This window comes from Sebastes umbrosus, chromosome 21 (genome assembly GCF_015220745.1).
Source record: "Sebastes umbrosus isolate fSebUmb1 chromosome 21, fSebUmb1.pri, whole genome shotgun sequence".
NCBI classification, from domain to species: Eukaryota; Metazoa; Chordata; class Actinopteri; order Perciformes; family Sebastidae; genus Sebastes; species Sebastes umbrosus.
Window position 1 is genome coordinate 13177305 of NC_051289.1, and position 13352 is coordinate 13190656.

Here is a 13352-nt window from a genome sequence, read left to right on the forward strand (position 1 = left end):
ATCAGGCGTGCCCCTGAATCGCCCCACTCACTCTCTTCTTGAGTGTATCTCAGAGCTCTGCCAAACCCCCTGCATCACACTTCAAACACACACACATCCAGGCTACCTTACACACACACACACACACACACACAGGAGACAAGAGAGACGAAAGAGGTCAGTGGGTCTCCTCAAACACAAAGAACCTCTTGAGGAGCACTGACTAGTTTACACTGCACTCAATTACCTGTATTTGATTATTGTGTTCTCTGACAACAATAGACTTGTAGAAGTGCTGTTGGTTGAGAAACAGTGTATACTGTACCCTCAGACTATTTTTCTTTTTAAATCCCCCATTCACCTTCCTATTCTTCTGTCTTCTCCACTATCCATATTATTCCATATCAGTTTGGGTTTGTCTCATCTTTTCCTCTTTTTCATCTTTTAGTGTGTCATTATTACCTAGCAACAACCACCCATTTTTTTTCTCCACTCTCTCAAGCTTCTTTTCATCTGCTTCTGTCTATTTTTCTACCTCCCTTGCCACCTCTAATATCTGGCACATAATCTGGCGCACACTCAAGGAGCTAGCGTAGAAATATGAAAAGGAAATACATCATATGTAAGACGTACGTAATCGGTCTCTCTCCTTGCACTTACCCACATATATTTCTTTGTCTCTGCATAATAAAGTGACGCACCGTAGGCTAGTTATTAATGTAACACAGCACCGTATAGAATATGTAAGCCCCTCTTCGACCACACATCCAAATGGTCGAATGCACCGAATAACCTTGAAGTTAACGTTTTCATCACCGAGTTATAACATTTCATAATGAGCAGGCTGAGTGCTGTTAAGTGCACAGCTAAGTTGCTATTCTCAAGTGTATACCCAGGATTTCCATGGCTGACTGATTTGTAGTTGTAGAATAAATAGTGAAAAGGGGATAGAACACTGGGTGGAAAATGTGCAGCTGGGAGAACACTATAATGCTATAGCTTTCTGAAAGCCCTTAATGCTTTACCAGCTGCCAGTGCCTAATATACTGTAATTCTTGGCCCTACTTTTGTGACTTAAATAAACTTCAAATCTGCACGAGCATGATTACACTGGAAGACTGCTTTTTTTTTTTTTTTTTTAAGGAACAGAGTGTAACATTTCAGGGGATCTATTATCAGAAATGGAATATAATATTCATAACTATATTTTTTATGAGCCGCAGAGTGCAAAACCGTGGTAACGGTGCACTCGGCGGCTCACTTTACCGCAGTCTTGGAAAGGGAGAAATGAGCAGAGGGGTATTCAGTTGGTTGCAATCTGCAACCACACCACTAGATGCCGCCAAATCCTACACACTGTCCCCTTTATATTGTAATTCATAGGAGACATTTCGATTGAACATTCAAAGTCACTCTTTAATTTTCCCAGAAAACTTTACACATTCTAAAATATGATAACTTTTGAATTATTGAAAGACAATGCATTGAAAACAACAGTATGTTTTCATGTTGCAGACACAATAAATGAGTCAGGCATACATAGATAATTGAAAATAGAAACCCAGAGGCTCATTCACAAGAATCCAGCAAATTTTGTTCTTCTTAATATGCTATTCTATGATAAGTAAGGGGGTAGGCAAAGTGTTGCACATCTTGTTGCTCATGAATTATACTCTATTTGACAGCCACACACTAACACAGAAGATGCTGCGAAACTGCCAGAATATTTTCATACCAAATGAAACTGCATTGCTGAAGCATTAGATGGCAGTTAGTCTGCCCATGCTTTATTAAAATCCTGCAAAAATGGAGGTGAAAAAAAATCATCTTTCAAGGGAAAAAGCTATATTTCAACACACTGCAAATGTTTTGTTATCTGTCATCCATCCATAGGGTGAAGTATATTTATTTAAATGATTTCTACTGTTTTTGTTTTTCCCATCCGTCCGTACGTCTGTCTATGCATCCATCCTAAAATCAGTCCTGTGAGGAGCAAAGTTCACCTAATTAGCTTCAAACCCAGCTGAGCTCCCCCTCTGACACGGGGTGGGGCATCACAGACGCAATATCATCCTCACTATATTCTATATATCACACATCACATGCCTGACAGACCAGGCACCCAAAGGCTTCCACCCCTACCCCCCGTTTTTTCTTGTCTTCTCCACCCTCAGTATGTCTCCGTGTCTGTCACTCTGTCGCTTTCCCTTTCTCCCCTCCGAAACCCCCTTCTTCCTTCCCTTTCCTCCCTCTCTTCTTGTCACCTGCCTTCACCGCCCACGCAGCAGTCGGCTGTACATACCAGCACCGAGATAACACCGAGGCCCGGACAGTCAGACACCTCATTTATCAGCTCATACTCTAGTTATTCGCTGTAAAGCCACAGCAATCCCTGCAACAGGCTCCCCCGACAACAGGCTATACTTGATCAGCTTGCACAAATTAGGATGCGAAATCTGGTGGAAAGTCAGAACAAGAAAAATGTTAAATAAACATACAGACACAATTATAGTTTCACCCCCCCATTTGAAGTCCTCTATCAGTATTCAAAGTGATTCTATAAAGAAATGTTAATGCATCACTTCACTTTTGATATTCTGATTTGAAAGCTAGAAGAAAACACGAGCGGGAAACAAAGGCTGCTGGAGAATCAAATAATCTAATTTCTGCTCCCCTCCTCCCAATATTCTCTTGATATTCAAATAAAGCTATTTATTAGGGCGGTTATTAGGGAGATTTTTGTGCTCAGCAGAGGTGTCTGCGCTGTGCTCTATCAGTATGCAAATCTCTTTAGTTCAGAGGACCCGTGGTGTCATCACTGCAACCTCTTATGTAAAGAGTGTTACCTGTGTGAAGAACAGCCATTTGTTTCTGCTGTGCCTCTTTCTATGGAATAATGAAGTCGGGTGGCAGTGCAATTATATTATAATGTGTGTAGTGATAATGTATGCTGTGCAAATCAACCTCTCTAATTTGTTGCTAAATCGGAACAGATAATTCACACAACATTACTGAATCTTTTTGCTGCAGTTGTTGTCCTCAAAAGGCTTTTTATTTTTCCACATCAGACCACATCTTTTATCTCTTCTGATAAGCCGAGTTTGCGTCTCATCTTTCATAAGTAAAACATTGTTTAAAGATTACTTGTCATACTTCAGCTCCACTACATCTACCACAATATTTTCTTACATGACCTGCTTTAGTTTGCCCTGATTTTTCTTTAACTTTCATTAAATTACATTTCCTGTATATAGTGCACATTATAAGGCCATTTCATGCAAATTTCAAAGTATCATTTACACATACCTCTCATGGTAACCATGCTGATGATTTTGGTTTTATGTGCTGAGTTTTTGAGGTATCCATCTCTGGATCTGTTGCATTAGAAAGTAGTTCCAATTAAAATAGTTCATGCCAGGATCTGTGAGTTGTTCACATGCAGGAGCCTTGTTTCCGAAAAGACTTGCTCCTGAGATAAAATGTCATTTTTCAATACTTTGAGCGCCACAAATATAATTTATTCACCCCCCTTGTACTGGATTATGAACATTTAAGAGACAGATTTTTAAAATTTTTGGGGCCTGAAACTCGAACTTGGTTCATAAATGAGCTATCCATGCCATAATCTAATGCCATAATTTAAGGGATCCGTATCAAAAATATTTGGTCTTTTTCAATTTCCAAATATCTGTAGCCTTATTAGCCTCAAAAATCCACCATTGGTCCATTTCTCCATAAAACCCCAAAAATCCAATGGCTAAGATGTATTTTTGTAATTTAAAGGCACTCTGTGGAGTTTTCTTGTAAACAAATATAAATTATGTTTACATTCAGTGTCACTCTATACTGTCTTTAAGGGTCTATCATATGCATACATTCACTGTACATTTCATGTAATAAGAAAAACATCTGGGTAATGGCGGCCTCTGCCACAAACTGCTATATAGACAGGTAATTACTGAATGTAAATACATTGAATGGCTAAAGAAGATCAAATGAAAACCATAAATAGTATCAAAAATGGGGGTTGATTTCATGAAAATCAGAGATTATAAAAAAAAGAATCATAACTTTAAAATAAGCCGAAACCTTCTCAACCCATAGCAGGGTATTTAATTCTTCACTGTATCTGAAAAATTAAGAATGACCAATTATGGACACATGTTTTTCATGGGACGGCTGCTTCCTGCTGTGCGTCCAATTAATATGAGTCTTTAATTTTCAGAATTTCATTTATGTGGATTGAACGTATAGTTGCTGAATTGCATTCAAACATCTGTAATGTCCTCCAGACACAGGTTTAAGTCTGTGAAGTGAAAGTCGCCCAAAATAATCCAGGACACACCACGTTTGGTGACAGATTGGTTTAACAGTAGGAACCACAGATTCAGGGTGATTCTGCAATGCCGCCCCGACATCCTCAGTCATCTGAGTCGACTTCTCCCTCATTCTCAGTCCCACCCTCTGCTACGCCGCCTTGTCCATCCATCCATCTGATTGACAGGTTATGAGCCAATCCCTGCATAAATGACTCCGACACACCAGGAATCTCGACCAGCTGGGTTCAATCAATCTCACTTAAACTATTCTCCATCGCGATCGCGCTCTCTAATACTGAGACAGCAGAGAGGGCAGTTCCACGGTAATGTTATCAAATCTCTTCTGGAGTGATGGGGTGATCACTCTCCTTGCAGAATAAAGGGGAAGTGGAGGGGAGAGGAGAGAGGAAAGGTAATTGTGCTTTTTATTTTTGTGTTTCGGATCGTGAAAGCAATCATGGACAAGTCATGAACAAAAGGGTAGGGCGATACAGTAGGTACAGTGTCAGACATCAGTTAGGTATGAGGGAAAAACTCATAAGAGCAGCTGTGATTCTGTTAATAGGAGTGATAAAACTGAACAGACATAGTGGCAGTGTGAAACCCCTAAGGCTCGTGTCATAACGAACATTGTGAAGACTTGTAAAGAATCACTCGGATTGCGTTGACATCGCTTCCTCTGCCGAGGGTTCGCTCCCTTTGTTCCAGGTCTGGCGTCATGGGGGAAGTAAATTTACCCACACAAACCCTCAGTGGTGAACAAGTGAACTTTCATTATTGCCGATTCTGTCGACCCACAAATAACTTCACACAAGAGACAGAATGATTGATACTCTTCATCATCTCTGCCTCCCTCCCCAACCCCCCTAATTCAATTCCAAATAACTGTGAAGCTGTGTCACCCATACCAAGGAACTCACCAATGGAGCAACACTATTGATCCACAAACACCACAGAAACCTTATGCATTTTTTTTCAGGGCCGATGAAAGAAAATGAAAAAAACAACAACAAGACCTCCATCCTTGCAATCTTTTTCACAAAGCAGAGAGGGATGGAAGTACATCAGAGTAGAGAACAGGCAACTTGTATTTCACGGAGGAAACATCATCGCAGATAGATGTTCTTAATTTCAGCCTCTCATTATAATGAATCTGACCCCCCCCCTCCTTCTTTCAAAGCACACAGCTTCCCAGCCTTCATTTCACTGTCCTTTTCCTGAGGTTACTACCAGTCAGCATCCTTCTCTACTCCTGAATAGTCATCATTTTTGTAGCCACAGCGGTATAATCGGCCCCGATCAGGAAGCCCCCGGACTCTGAACGAAGCACTTTTATGCAGAAAAGCCCAACAGCTAAAGTCTCATCTTTCTGTTTTCAGGAGAGAAGGGGATGGAGGTGGGGGCTATATACTCGTATAGCACAACAGCATTGATGGTTGCTCACAGACCCCTCTAGTCTGTGTACATTTCAGTAGGGCTTCAAATTTATCACATCAAAGACGCAGCAAATTGCTACATAATTCAGTTTAGAAACTGCCAAGGCTGCAAAAAAAAAAAAAAAAAAAGGTGAGGGAGGAGGGTGAGGAAAAACATACTGTCTTAATTTCACCAGAAAATGAAGCATTTATTGCACAAGATTAGCATTTTTTTTTCGTGAGAACAAAAGTTTTTAAGGTAAATTCTGGTTCAGTTTTGACTCCATTCAAACCTGCAGTAAGCAGAATGTTTATGGCATCATTGGGGAAAACATTCCATAATAAACTTTCAGCATATTGTAATTCAAGTATTCTGAGAGAAAATAGACTTCTGCACCTCCTCATGGCTCTGTTTTCAGGCTTTAAAAAATCTAGCCTGTGATGTGAGACTTTGGCCAATCACAGGTCATTTCAGAGAGAGAGCGTTCCTATTGGCTGTGCTCCGGTTGGTGGGTGGTTCTTGGTAATCCTCAACAGATCTCAACATTGCTGCCGGGTCACAAACTTTCTCATTGTACACTACAAGAAGTTTCTGAAATCATTTGAGGTGAGAAATAGGCATTATTGATTCATATTTGATCAGCGCTGCCTAGTTTGACAGTTTGATCGGAGTTCGCAAGTGATTGACAGCTGCTCAGACATGGCAAGGCTCCAGCTCGGCTCTGATTGGTTGTCTTCCTCCGGTCTATGAAATCTTACAGATGCTGTTAGGAGCACCGGAGGACAAAAAATAACTTTTTTTAATCATATTTTCTACCCACTGCAGCTTTAATGCGCGATGACCACCTGATTCCATCTGCCGCTCAGCGGCGACGACAGTTCCCACGATGCTTTGCTCAAACAGCTTAGCTCAGCAACCAGGACAAAAAAAAAAAAACGAAGCCGAGGCTCCAAAGACACACCCAGGAATACAACATCTGGCTTAGTCTCAGCTTCCTTATCTGTCCCATCGTATTCATCCACACAGACATTCACCCGGCAATTTAGACTTTGTCTTTGAATTCTATCTCCCCTGACGTTAGGGGTACAAACTTAGTTTATGATGGAGCCGTATGTGATTTAATAGTACCGGATGACATAATGCGTTTAACAATGCACATGGGTAAATATTATCAGTGAGGAATGGCTCATAAAGTGTCATCAGTCTGCGGTAGGGACGCACAAGTGTGAGATTAGGTGACGTCAGAGATGAGTAACTGACCTGATTAGGCCACTTTGATAAACACTGAGAGGATTGTCTCTCATACTCACCTCCTCTCTCTACCTCACATTGCCTCGCTCGTTAGCCGCCTGAATGGCACCGCATGAGAACGTTTGCTTATATTTGAAATCATCTCCACCTTCACACAGATTGAATTAGTGTCAGAAGAAGAAAATAGCCTGATAGGAACAACAGATGCGCACGCATTTTCATGCAGTCCTTCTGGAATCATCTAATTTCTAACCTCTGTGTTTGTACATCCCACCATCTCTTAATGCCCCTAACATACTGTGGGATGAGGGCGAATGTAAATGAAAAATGCATTATTCATATACCCACAAAGCCATCTGAGAGTGCGGTTGCCGTGCCAGGATGCCTCACCCCGTGCAACAGAAAGGCAAAGAAAGACAAAGCACACCTACGCAATTTATTATCAGTTTTTATTGATTTTCTCCTTTTTGGGGTTGGGGTGGGGATGTCTGCAACTATATTGTACCCAGAATCTGTTTCTTTCCGCTTCCAAAATAAGTTATGTGTGGCGAGTCAAAAGCCCGACTTGAGGCAGCCAATGTTTTTACACCTTTTCTTTTGAAAGGACGCACTTGAATAACAATGAGGAAGAAATGACGACAGCGGGGAGACAAATTTAAAAATGTGGTGTTGTGAAACAAAAACGAAGAAAAAAAAAACATTACCTCCGTCTCCCATCCTAATGTGATTTATGACTCAGCTGGAGAATTACATGTAATGATTCAGCATGTTGATCAAGGGTTTGTACAACAGTGCGTGATCCAGAAATATTGCAGCGAGACCGAGAATAGACAGCAACGCAGATCAATTACTCCACAGCTCCACATTGTGCATTCTGGCATTCTACCTGCGGCTACGGCCTACACCCTCACTACATCACAGCGAAATCACTCTCTGCGACATGCTACAAAAATATGCATTCGAGTCAGACACACTTTACTCACTCTTATTGTCTTAAAAAATGAAAAATAATATCAATTCTGTGCATTTTCAGAGACATCTCAAGAGGGCAGTTTTTCAACCTCTCTCTCATATTTCAATATTGCCCAACAGGAAGACATGTAAATAATTAAGTAGAGACTTGGTCACAAGGTGTTGTATCTACAAAATGAGCAATTACTTTCTTCCTCCTGGGACGGGAGGCCATTTATGGCGTTGGGTCAAAGGGGAAGATGAGCTCCACAGGGCAAACTAGCATCAAATCCCTCCATTACTGATTTATCATATACAGCCTGGGCTGATATGATATGGACAGTGTGATGCTATTACACATAGCCATGGGCATCCATAAGACTACACAGACAAGTCCATATGGAACTAATGTTCCTCGTTACATATATCCAAGAATTGTTTTCTGGTTATGAACCTGAAACATCATTGACCCTTCATGTCAAGCAATCTTTTTTCTTCATCCTCCTCTCTTGTTTACTTTTACCCCTCCTCTTTTATTTTGAAACTCACCACAGGTGATTCAATCCTCATACAATAATTTGTATGATTTCTTATGGAAAGTTATTCCTTATTTTGTTGTGCGTTTTCGTATGAATGTCCAGCAACATGCGACACACTTGTCAACTTCCGCTCCAGTCTTTTCAAAATAAAACGACTTAAAACTAATTCGTTGGGTTTAGGAAAAGATCAACTTGGTTAGGTTTAGGCAACAAAACTATTTAGTACGGCTTAGTAAAAGATCAACATGGTTAGGTTTAGGCAACAAAACTACTTAGTAGGCTTAGGAAAAGATCAACTTGATTAGGTTTAGGCAATAAAACTACTTAGTAAGGCTTAGGAAAATACCAACTTCGTTAGGTTTAGGCAGCAAAACTACTTAGTTAGGCTTCGGAAAAGGTCAACTTGGTTAGGTTTAGGTAACAAAACTACTTAGTTAGGCTTCGGAAAAGGTCAACTTGATTAGGTTTAGGCAATACAACTACTTAGTAAGGCTTAGGAAAATACCAACTTCATTAGGTTAAGGCAACAAAACTACTTAGTTAGGCTTAGGAAAAGATCAACTTGATTAGGTTTAGGCAACAAAACTATTTAGTAAGGCTTAGGAAAATATTAACTTGATTAGGTTTAGGCAACAAAACTACTTAGTTAGGTTTAGGAAAAAAATCAACTTGTTTAGGTTTAGGCAACACAACTACTTAGTAAAGCTTAGGAAAAGATCAACATGGTTAGGTTTAGGCAACAAAACTACTTGGTTAGGTTTAGGCAGCAAAATTACTTAGTTAGGCTTCGGAAAAGGTAAACTTGATTAGGTTTAGGCAACACAACTACTTAGTTAAGTTTAGGAAAAGATCTACTTCATCCCTTTGCGGCGTTTGTCACTCTTTATACTTCCTGATTCACAATCACGTGGATTGCAAACATCACTTTTTCGTATGTATAACTACGAACGGTGTATGAGAACAGCCTGAGTGATTACATAGGAGCTGGAAAAGGTCACCTGTTTATCTCTGGTGAGTGGAGTTGATGGAGAGGAATGACATTTACATTTGGACAGGTCAAAGGAATGAAGGTGAGGCTAGTTTTAAGGACACCAAAACCCCCTCATCCACTCATTAACAACACGTGTTTGAAATCACGATCTTTGCACTGAACATGAAAGGATTACGGTGTTTGTTTTGTGTGCTATATACAGAGAGTAAAAAAGGAAAGCGTCAGCGATTCTCGCTCAGTTCCCACTGTCGCCGACACAAGCCCAGAAAGCAAAGATAACCTCTTTGTTAGTGGGTTAAAACTGGAAATAGGAGCCATGACGTTACATAAATATTTGCACAAATTCAGCGCCTGAAACGGGAGGAAAGTAATCTAGACATATGGCGCGATTTAATCCATCTTGTTAAAGCAAACCTTGTAAAATCTGGCATCTGTTTCTTTAATAGGCTTAAGGAGGAAAGACCTTGCCCCAACCATATCCACCCACCTCCCTCAACCAACCTCAGGTGTTTTGTGCATGTCAATGTGTCTGCGGCAACAACGATCTGCTCCCTTAATCAGAAGCAAATCTTGTTTTCAATAATTAGCTGACAGACAAAAAGGAGAGAAACCTCATTTTCCTACGAGACTCGACGCCGCGCTGCACGATCAATATAATGAATGTCTAATGGCAAGCCTGTTTGGCTCCGCCAGGAAAATGTTAATGTAGAATTAAAAACATGTCAGACCTATCACATGTTCTTGTTCCCCCCCACCCCTTTGAATCCATAAAGGCTGTCAGGATTCTCGCTAATAAACGTGCTCTGCAGAGGTGTTAAGCGATGTGCTGTAAACAATTCAAGAGGGGAGTTTTATAAATCATCTTTCTTGTCAATATTTTGTTAATCTTACATCTAAAATCATACAACTGACGAAAGAAGAAACCATTTGCTGGCTAAATATTGGGATGAGACTTCACTTCTTCTGCTATTCAGTGCCCGTTCTCTCACTGTTATTGTCTGTTCTGATTAATGCAGTCGTCTCGCAGCATGCTGACAGGAGTATATTGGACCCGGAGCCGACATCCAGAAAAAAACCACTAGTGATAAAGAACTAATTAAAGGTGGTAAAAGGTGAATATGATTTTGTGGATCTGTCAGTAAGGGCACATGAAAGATGCTGGCAGGGGGCAGAAGCCGCTGCTGCTCTCCCTTATTAGGCTCTAATGTGAAAGTTAATGTATTTCAAGCTGGTGCACAGGTGCCTGGAGGAGGAGGGCTGTGGCATGGCCTCCTATGCCCCTCACAGGGTGGGAGCCCCACAGGGCTGTTTGTAAGTGGTGGGAACATCGCTTCCTCTCCTCAGTTTTAATTCAGAGCAACGGCTCGGAGAGACAAAAGACCAGGTTCACTGGAAATCGATTTGAGTATTCTGCAACAAAGAGCTGGAAAGACGAGGGATGTTTTGAGGAAATACGCTTATTTAATTTTTTGTAGTGTTTGATGAAAACAGGTGGTTGCCGGATCATGGTCCGGATCGCCACTAAAATCTAATGGATTCTTCATTGTGCCACACCCCAACCCTCCAAAAAATTTCATTCAAATCCATGATGGACTTTTGGAGTAATCCTGCTAACGGACAAACAAACAAACCAACAAACCAACGCTGGTGAAAACAGAACCTTCGGCCTTGCCGGAGGTAATTAGAGAAAATGAGATGTACATTTAGGGGCTACTCAAACAAGTTTTCTAAGACATGCTGTCTTACTTCTGAAAATATAACTTCTCAATCATACCTGTCTAAGACCATGACCCCATATCCATTTATACAAGCCTTCTGAACATACACAATGACAAACCAAGGGCTTGTGGTTCTGGGGGAATATTCTGCCATAGGTTCTCCAATTTGTACCACTGTGCTGTCATTGTATTTTTCTCAATTTTATTTTTATTATTTTTTTGAATTAATTTTTTTTTAAATCTATTTTTAGTTTTTATTATCTTTCCTATTTATTTTTTCTTTTAATATTTATTTATTTACTTTCTATATCCTTAATGTACCCTTCATGCTGCATTATATCCCCTCTTTATTTTTAACATCTACAAGGTTCTTGTCTACTCTGATCTTTAGTTCTATTCTTTCAGGTAGCTGTATGTTACTTCACAGCTTAACCACTTAATAGCAACGGAAACCGATGTAACCAAGTTCATTATTGGTGATGATGAACAGATATTGAAAAAAAATTATAAAATAAACTAAAAGCTTGTTGTTTTTTGGGGGTCACATGTTGATTAGTAACCACAAATTGTTGTTTTTACGTTTTGTTTTTTGTATACATCACGCAAACAAGATATAGCTAATTAGTGAGCTTCAGAGGATACAGAGCCAGGCTGTTTCCCTCTGTTACCGGTCTTTAGGCTAACTAACTACTAGCTTCATATTTACTGGACAAATATGACAGTGGTATCAATCTTCTCATCAAAGCACATTTTCCCGAAAATTGGAACTATTTGGTTCCACGAAAAATAGCCTACAAAATAAGTTGGCCTGAATAGAAAATTGGGCAGAATTATGAAAATCAGGCTTTTTCATAGTGCAGCTGTCTCACTTCCAGCCGAACCTAATTACTATTCAACTTGGGAGGGGAATCATGGCATTATATATCTGTAAAGCATGATATTTGAGTTAGAGTTATGACACTGACTTCTATAACATGTGACCTCAGCTAAGTCTGACTTTTAAAAAATATATTTTGTAGATATTTTATGCTTTTATCAGACAGCACCGAACAGCAGAGAAATGACGGGAATGGTGGGAGGGAGCGATGTAACAAAGGTCCCCAGCCAGACTCGATCTGGAGATGTTGTGGTTCACGGTCGGTGTCTTAACCCCTTAGAAACGGGGTCACCCCCTGACTGACTGCTATACTGACATCTTCCATCCAATTGACCACGTCTTCCATTACGTTCCCGTTGGGAAAGTCTGTATATGGAGGGCGCCATGAGGTTCTGTAAACATTGCATACACGCTCTAGCCTTACAGTTTGCCAATTGTACTAAAACAGCTGCATTGTAGCTTATTAAAATTCACCAGAGATAGCAGAATATTTGTGCATCATGCTGCAGCAGCATGAAAGTCTGTAATATAAAAATCTATTGCCTAATTAACTGTCGTGCTTGAATTAATGAAGTGAGCTGAAAAAAAAATATCTTTAGAGAGGCATTGCAGCATTCAGACTTGAAAGGGATGCAACATGTATGGTAACTTGTTCTCAGACATACTTTGCTCCTCTTTATCAAGTGCTATTGGTCCTGAGGACCAGATTGTAGAGTTGTGCTCTGCTGAGTTTCAGAAAATCGTTTTCTTCATATTATGTATCTTTATTTACAAAAACAACAGGGTTGTAGCCCAGGTTAATGCTGAATAAAATCTTTTTTTTTGCTGCTTTTTGCCTTAATTGAAACCGAGACTATTAAGGCTAATGGCAGCTGTTATGGGTTCTTGAAATGCCCTCAAGTCTTATTAGCTTCTCCGTCTTTTTTTCTTCCACCCTGTGGTTTATTTTTTTTACTCTTCACCTACCAAGACACAGATAGTTAGTTTACAAAGTTTCAGCGGATTCATTTATTGTTTAATCGCCCCCCCTGAGGAGACAGGTGTCAACCTGGATCTTATCGGCTCTTGCATAATGAGTAAAAATGATGGAGCTGGGTCGGATCCTGCAAAGGTCATGCTATCACACCCTTTTACAGAAACAAATGGAATTAATGAAAGCTGTTTGTCTGCCCCCCCCTCTCCCCTCCTCTGTGTTGCACTTCTTTAGCTCCTTATTATTCGCTCTTTCTCTCTTTGTGACACTGCATTCACTGCCAGTGTCTCTTTTCAACAGCTCCTCTAAACGGTGCAACTTTAAGATCACAGCGAGCA